Raw genomic sequence first — 8,285 nt, forward strand, 5'->3', positions numbered from 1 at the left:
TTATAATCTCAATGGGATATTCTGGGCTTTTTTACAACGTGGGGTTTATGTGCTTAGGAGGCCAGATTTTTTTTCTTTTTCTTTATACACAATCTGCTCATCACTAACAGAAGGGACCAGAACTGCTGTGGTGAGAATCATGTCATGAGAAGAGATGCTTCATTTTTCCACTAGAACAAAGTTCTCAAGAGAAACCATATTCAGTGCTGTCTGATCCACGAGTCCACGTGTGTCATTTCACTGTCATGGGTTCACCTCTGCAGATGACCAGCTTAACACTTCACTGAAAGGTCCTGTTTTATGCACATATCGATGGTGCCTCTATGGAAACAAGTCTACAGTATTTGTAAGAATTTAAAATACACTGCATTGCACTAGAAAAACCTCGTGATCATGGCAGTGACTTTTGTTCTGACAAGCAAAGAGACTTAGACATCCAAGTGTAAATTGGATCCTACCTAATACAATCCCTTTAAGTAGTTCTCCCAGCTGGGAGCAGGAGCTACACACTGTCCATTCACTAGAATCGCTGTCTTCAAGGTCGGCCCTAAAAGCTGGTCACTGGCAGAAGTTCATAGAGCATTTGTTCCAAAGCCCAAGGTCAGGAACTCACTTCTTCAAAGCTGAAATGCTCTGTCTAGTGCTGTGTGGTCTTTGGGTTATTCATTAGCAAGCTTGCACTGTTCTGTGGGGGCCAGGAGTGGGCGTTTCCTCTTCAGTGTCGTTTAACCCTGCTGGGTTTCAAGATTCTCACCTAGAAAATGAAGGAGTCATTTTTACCTGGTCTCTAGGATTCCTCCTACCACAATTTGATGAAGTTAAAATTCTGTCTGAGAAAATGCAACTGATGGTACCTGAGACAGGCAGCAGGTCATGATCATGGAGCTGGGGTGACACATGAACACCAGTGGTGTTTTCTGGCACGGAGCGGGCCTCGGTAAGCAGGCTGAGGACGGGGAGAAGAGAAACTAAACCTCGACAAGCTCCTGTCACTGGCGCTTCTGCCAGCTGAAGAGAGGACATTGCCTGTATGTCAGGGATGCTCCTGAAAAAATAACCCCAAGAACCTCATCAAGTAATCCAAGCAACTCTGCCAGGAAAACGGCAAAGAAGAGAAAGCAGCCCACAGGACAGCCGTGGAGCCGGAAGACCCTCCAACATGGGTTAGAAGCCTTTCAGCCTGGGGTCTCCACATAGCTGCGGACTCTTAGTTTGTCATGCTTCCCATCTGAGGTCATAAAATCCCAGGATGAAAGCCAGAGCTTTGATTGATTGCTGAGCTGAGATGAGGTGGAATTCAGTAAGAGAGCAAACATTCCTTTCCTTGCCCTCAACGTCCAGGGCAGGACAAATACTTATAAGATTTAGCACTTAGCCCATTTCCATGGCTCAAGATGCATTACATCTGTCCCAAGCAAGACCACACGTGGCTTTGTGACATTAGTAATTCGTGGGAGCCCTATGACTGAAGTTTAAGGAGAGACAATGGCCCCTGTCACTGGTGTGAAATGATGTGACGCGCTATTGTGTTGTGTGGTCTAGACCCCAAATGCAAGGTCTAACTCATCATCCACCTCCGTTCTGGTTTGCTTGGAAGCTCTCTGCCAAGCACAGAGCAGGAACGAGGCAGTGTTTGCTGCCTCCACTTCCCAGTCTGTAGAGAAGGAGCCACATGTTATAATAGCTCACCTGCCTTTGGGTCTCTACACTTTGTGTTGTTATTTCAAACAAGTTCTGCAATAAACATCTCTGTGCAAATGGACTGAGTTGCTGAGTCAAAGAGCAGAAGTGTTCATCATTCTAAAAGGTAGTGCCAATTGAGATCCAAAAATTAGGCCAATTTACCCTCCCCCAATGGCAAATGAAAGTCGCTGCTTGCACCTGCCCTCGCCAATTATGGGAAGGGCTTACCTCTCTACCGATGGATGCGTGAAGACTGACTTGACATCATTTGAACAAACTATCCTTAATCATGTGAGGTTCAGGATATTTTAAAATATTTAAAGGCTCTTGATCTCTTTCTCTGCAACTCTGACCATTTTTCAATATTTCATTCCTTATTAACATGTATGTGTATTAGAATCATAAGTCTTTTATTTTTCATATTTGTTAAAATATCTTTTGCTAGTGGAATGTTTGTGTTTGACTTTGTTTACACACTTCTTCCTGTCAGGAATGTTTTTATTTTTATGTGGCAAATGTTGTCAACTTTTTTTATGTTTTTTGGGATTTGGGTCATACCTTCTCTACCCCAATATTAATCGTGTATTTTTTGTTTCCCTTCTAGGATTTTGTGGTTTAATTGTTAAAAGTTACACCGTGATCCAGTCGGACTTAGTTTTGGTGCAAGGAATGAAGTATGCTGAGGAGTTATCGAAGCTGTAACATTCACTTCCTGCAGTTGTAAGATTGTCAAGAAAGCTGTGAATTTTTGAAAGGAAAATAACCAAGAAACTACAGATTTTCTATGATAGATTTTCCCCCTTTTAACCAACTCAGAGAACTCAATGAACAATACCCTCCTGCTAAGAAAAATTCTATCTACACGATACCCTAGGACGTGCAGGTCACCCTTGTCATGGCACTCGGGGCGTGCCTGGGCAGGAATCTGCACCCACATGGCACCCAGGACACGACAGAGGCCTCAAGAAGTCCCCTCCTCAGCCCGACGTCCAGCCTCACCTCAGGGTGCCATTCGCAGGCTCAGGCTGCCACCTGCTGTGTGCACAGGCAAAAACAAGCCGAACCAAAACAGGTTTTGCCTATAACACCTTTGACTATAGACAGCAATCATCACTACCTCTAAGGTTTTGTTCTGCTTTGTTTTCATTTTTTTTTTTTTTTTTTTTTGCAGTAAGAACACTTAGCATGGGCCCAGCCCTCTTCACATAACTGTAAGTGTTGACATCACAGTGCTGTTCGCTCTGGGGACAACGTTGCACAACAGATCTCAGAGCGTCTGCACTCGCGCCCCTGATGCTCACTCCCATGGAACAGCAGCCCCGCTCCTCCCTGCCCCTCCCCGGCTCCCGCCGTTCCACGGCTGCCTCTGTGGCTCCAGCGACTCTAGGGGCCTCACGCAAGAGGAATCACACAGGGTTGGTCTGTTTGTGATTGGCGCATTTCACCAAGCAGGATGTCCTCAAGGTTCACCTCTGCAGGTGACATGGGTCAGAACAGCCTTCCCTTTTAAGGTCGAAGCATATTGCATTCTCTGTCTGCATGTTTTCTTTATCTATTCATCTGTTGACACTCACAGGTTGGCCACTGTGAGCGGTCCCACATTGCACATGGGAGTGCAGACGTCTTTCTGAGATCCTGATTCCCATTTTTTGGATAAATTGGAACTTTGCACACTGTTGATGAAGCCACTGTGGGGAGGGCAATATGGAGGTTCCTCAAAAAATTAAAAATATAACTAACAAATGATCCAGCAACCCCATTTTTTTGTATTTTGAAACCTACAATGTGCCAGGCACTGTGGTAAAAACTCTCCCAGCCCCACAGCAACCTCTGTAGGTAGGTTCAATGGGGACCCAGCTCGGAGTCCTCAGAGACTTTCTGCGATGCCACAAAACCCTATATTTTAACATTCAACACCATGTCAAAGCACACAGAGATCCCATTCTGAAATGGAAGTGCTGAGGAGAAAATCGATGTTTGCTTGAATCTTGTCACAAGGGGGATGAGGAGTCAGAGGAGCATGTGCCCCACCCAAGTGTAAGGACAATGCACAGGTATTAATTCTCCCAACAATTCCTCATCGCTCAACTCAGTGTCTGATCTGCTGTAAGACTGAGATGTTTTAAATATCCTTAGAGAGAGGCTCACAATCCTGTAATCTGCTAAAACCCCACAAGCCTTCCCTCCTTACACCATGATTAAGTGCACGGTGGTGGTGATGACCATGGAAATGATGCTGGTGACGAAGACGGCTTCTGTTCATTGAGTGATCTCACAACCAGCTGACATGTATTGTGTCATTAAACCTCATCATGTCACTATGCAGGAGGTGGCCCTGTGATTCTCTTCATTTTGCCAATGAGGAATCTGCTGTAAAGAAATTAAGACCTTTACCCTGAGATACACGCATCTAGGAGTGACAGCAAAAGGCTAGCCATTTTAATCATTCTTTCACCAAATTTAATCCTGGACCTCTTATACTATGAATAGATGTGTAGCTCAGAGAATAATGAGGCTTCGAATATTAAACCAATGAACACATTATGGAAGATATTTTTTGAAAGCAAGACAAAAATTACAGAATGCACCTCAAAGCCAAATGTGAGCGGCATTTATGCTTCTGTTACTTAGGGTGATTCACACATTGTTCTCCTTCAGAAAAGGTATGTGGAACTTCATTCTAGAATGCTTCCCTAGTCTTCTCCCCATTTCAAAGCACAGCACATCACACGTTTCTTAGTTCCACACCCCCTTCACTGTGAAAGGCTTATAGTACTGTGTCTCATCTACATCAGTCACTCCACCTGGTCAGGAGAAGCCACTGCGTTTGACGTGATTTGTTTCAACAGCCACGGGAAATGCATCCAGCAGGTCCACGTCTGGGTGGGGCTGGGGCCAGCGCCCGCTCCATGCTCCCCCAGTGATTCTGAGATTCCACATGGAGACTCCAGGGGTCTTTCGTCTTAAACTCGTATGATCCTTGTGATTTGGAAAGGAACATGATACTCTCGACTTGGAGATGAAAAAAGCACCCATGACAGGAACCTGTTTTTGGAATCTGTATTTCTATCACATCCCTTTTTTTTTTCTTGAAATGGAGTCTCGTTCTGTCACCCAGGATGGAGTGCAGTGGTGCGATCTTGGCTCACTGAAACTTTCGCCTCCCGGGTTCAAGTAATTCTCCTGACTCAACCTCCTGAGTAGCTGGGACTATAGGCATGCACCACCACACCCAGCACATTTTTGTATTTTTCTATTTTTAGTAGAGACAGGGTTTCTCCATGTTGACCAGGCTGGTCTCGAACTCCTGACCTCGTATCACGTTACTTTTGACTTACGTTCTTTGTGTTTCTCTCACCTCTTGCTAGACTTTAGGCTCCTGAAGTCTAAAGACTTCACATGTGGCCTCTGCATGTGCTTCAGATGAAATCGACACTCACCACACACGTGTTCAACATGACAAATATTAGTTTAGTGTCTGCCACAGGCTGAGCATCCTGAAAATCTGAAATGTTCAAAATCCAAAAACTTTTAAGCACAGATACAATGCCACAAGCAAAGAATTCTACATTGTCTCCATGTGAGAGGTCACAGTCAAAACACAGGTGCGAAATACTCCTTTTTTTCAGCAAGGGGGATCCGGCATACTGTCACCTTGTAACCAAGCCCAGCACCGTTGGTGGATACTGAAGATGCTGCTGTTGGCTGCAGCTGCTGTCTGATGGCTGATGGTACCGTACTGCCTACTAACCCTGGACTCGTTACTCATCCCTGTTTTAATGGGATGGAGTGTTCCTTACTGTTATGTAGTCTGTGTGAGTGAGCATAAGAAAATGACTGCTTATTGGTAGCAGATAAATTCAGAGCCAGGGGTGATGGTGATGTGAAACACTCCCAGCTTATCCATACGTGGGGCTGAGTTTGACACCTTTGCTTCCTGATGGTTTAATGCACATGAATTTTGTTTTATGTCTCAAATAATGTAAACTGTTGTATAAATTTACCTCGAGGCTATGTGTATAAGGTGTACATGAAGCATGCATTTAGGCTGTGATACACGGCATACATGAAGCATACAAGAATTTCATGTTTAGACTTGTGCTGGACCTGTAAGATATTTTACCATGTAAACGCAAATATGTCAAAGTCTGAGAAAACTCTGAAATCTGAAACACTTCTCATCCCAAGCATTTTGAATTAGAGGTTCTCAGCCTGTATGAGGCAGGATTGGAAGAATGAGCCCTGGATATTCTGCACACCATTTGGGAAACCTGATCTTCCACGATAAAAACCACTCCCTAAGTTTGTGTGAACCTGTGGTAGGAAATGTATAGAGGAAGAAAAATAGCAGTGCTTTTCGCATGTGGTTATCAAAGCTTCCATCCAGTCCACCCAGAGAAAGTGGGCAGTCCTGTCTAGGAACGTGCATCCCATCCACTCCAGAAGAGCTCACTCGCCTACCGCCCACATGTTCCCAAGGGCCAATGTTGTCCAACCCTGAGAATCTTTAATGAGGCGCTCTAGATTGCCACAGGAAGAGTGATTAGTGGAGCCACCTCCCAAAAGATTCCCAGTTCTCAGTGGGAATCCAGTACCGTATATTTACATTTGGGGTGGGAAGGAGATTAGGTTAACCTCCTTTGATAGTTTCACTTAATCTTCAAAGCAATCACAATATTATTAGATTTGCTGTTCTATTTAATCCAAGCAATTTGATTAATGGAAGGGTTTAGGATGGTTTAGGGCCTGCTGTGAGCCAGGCTGTTCATGTAGTGAGTAGAGCCATAATGGATATGCCTGCCAGGCTGCAGCACTGGGGACGCTTCCTCTCTTCTCATTTCCAAAGCAGGACTTCTCAATCCTGTTTGGATTATGAACTAGACACGAGTCTTCTGTGGAGTTGATATTTTTTGCATATTCAGAAAAAACGGATCACCCTTGGGGGCTGCATTGTGGTCAGGAAGATGCAGAATGAGGCCACTCGGGTGTCCTCAGGCATCTTTCCTTGGCACTGTGGTGAACCTGCCCATGAATAGACCCACATCTGAGATCAAAGCTGCTCCTACCATGTACCCACAATCATTAAAAAATAAAAAATAAAAACGAGTGTCCTATATTCCAGGAGGGAACCCAATATTTGAAAGAAAATAATGGAGAATATGAGACTTGAAGAATTATTCTGAGTTTTGAGGCCATGTAGCTACCTGGTTGCCTCAGAAGGATTCGCTCTGTTATGGAGCAATCTCTCCCATGTATTCTCAGCAGTTGGATTAGACCAGAGAGCAGAGCAGTCATATCTGCCCCTTGGAGCTCTGCTCTAGCAAAAAAAGAGAAAATAAACAAAGATGTAATAAATAAGCATGATTATTATCAGAAATTGGCAAATAGAGTAAGAAGTGATTTTCCTGCCTTTCCTGCACAAATTGTACTTTGACCTTCAGCGTAATCAAATAAGTCTGGATGATGACACAATTTATTTTTTGAAAATTAACACCAGCTAATAATGATGTTTAAGGAATAACAGAAATAAAAAATTTCCACTTTTAATTTTAAAAATATTAATTCATCAATAGATAAAACCACCGGACAATAGGTTGACACAGAGCCTCATAGCAGAGAGCTCTGGCTGTCCCAAGAGCCCAGTGTCCCTAAGAGTGGGCCTATCCAACACAGGATGCTTCCACCCTGGCACAGGGGAAGATCACAGCCCCACCAGGAGGTGCTCTTATAAAAATGTTCAGCCTGAGTATTATCAAGCCTTTAGTGCTAACTTCCAGAAATGGGGGTTACAGAAATGGGGGATAGAGGAACAAGCTAAATGACACCAAAAAAAGGAGCAAACAGAAAGATCCAGAAAATGAGAACTTCCATAGTATAATTGACCAGTTATCAACACATGCATGGCATGAAAAAAAGGAGAAAAGGGTAGGGCAGCTTGAGAGGAAAAGAGACTTGTAAGATTTCATGGTGAAATGCACCTGAGGGCTGTCAACATCCAGAAAGTTTTCAGCCAAGGATGTCTGGAACACACTGTGGGTGAAAAACGAGTTTATTACTTCCTGCAGGAAGGGTGACCTCTCACTGGTGGGAGGTGGGAGTGTCTCAATGAAAGGGTGTTAGAAATAACCTGTCACAGGATGGGACTTTGCTGGAGTAATTTGGGGAGGGTCTAAGGAAGATTAGACCCCTCACCATAGATTAGGTGCTGTCAGGAAGTGGGGGAAAGTCTATGAGTTGGGGGAAGGGCCAGTGAACCTCCTCCTAGGGAGAGCAGAGTGGAGTCAGGGTAAGGCTGGAGCTGGTACTCATTTAATAAGAGAGGAGCATTTGATGCCTGTGGGTTGCAGCGTGGCCGGGCCTCACACGGGTTTCTGTGAGCTTTTGCCCATCCACCAAAGCAGCAGGTTCAGCTGGGAGCTCCAGGGCAGCTCCTGGGTTCTTCCAGCTGCTTTTGTTCTTTCTCAGTATAAGTTTAAAACTGAATACAATCATTAAAAGACACTTTTAGTTCATCAAAAAAGATAGATTATGGGCCAGGCACAGTTGCTCACACCTGTAATCCTAGCAGTTTGGGAAGCCAGGGCGAGTGGATCACTTGAGCT

The sequence above is a fragment of the Trachypithecus francoisi genome, unplaced genomic scaffold (assembly GCF_009764315.1).
Source record: "Trachypithecus francoisi isolate TF-2019V2 unplaced genomic scaffold, Tfra_2.0 Lachesis_group15, whole genome shotgun sequence".
In the NCBI taxonomy this organism is placed as follows: Eukaryota; Metazoa; Chordata; class Mammalia; order Primates; family Cercopithecidae; genus Trachypithecus; species Trachypithecus francoisi.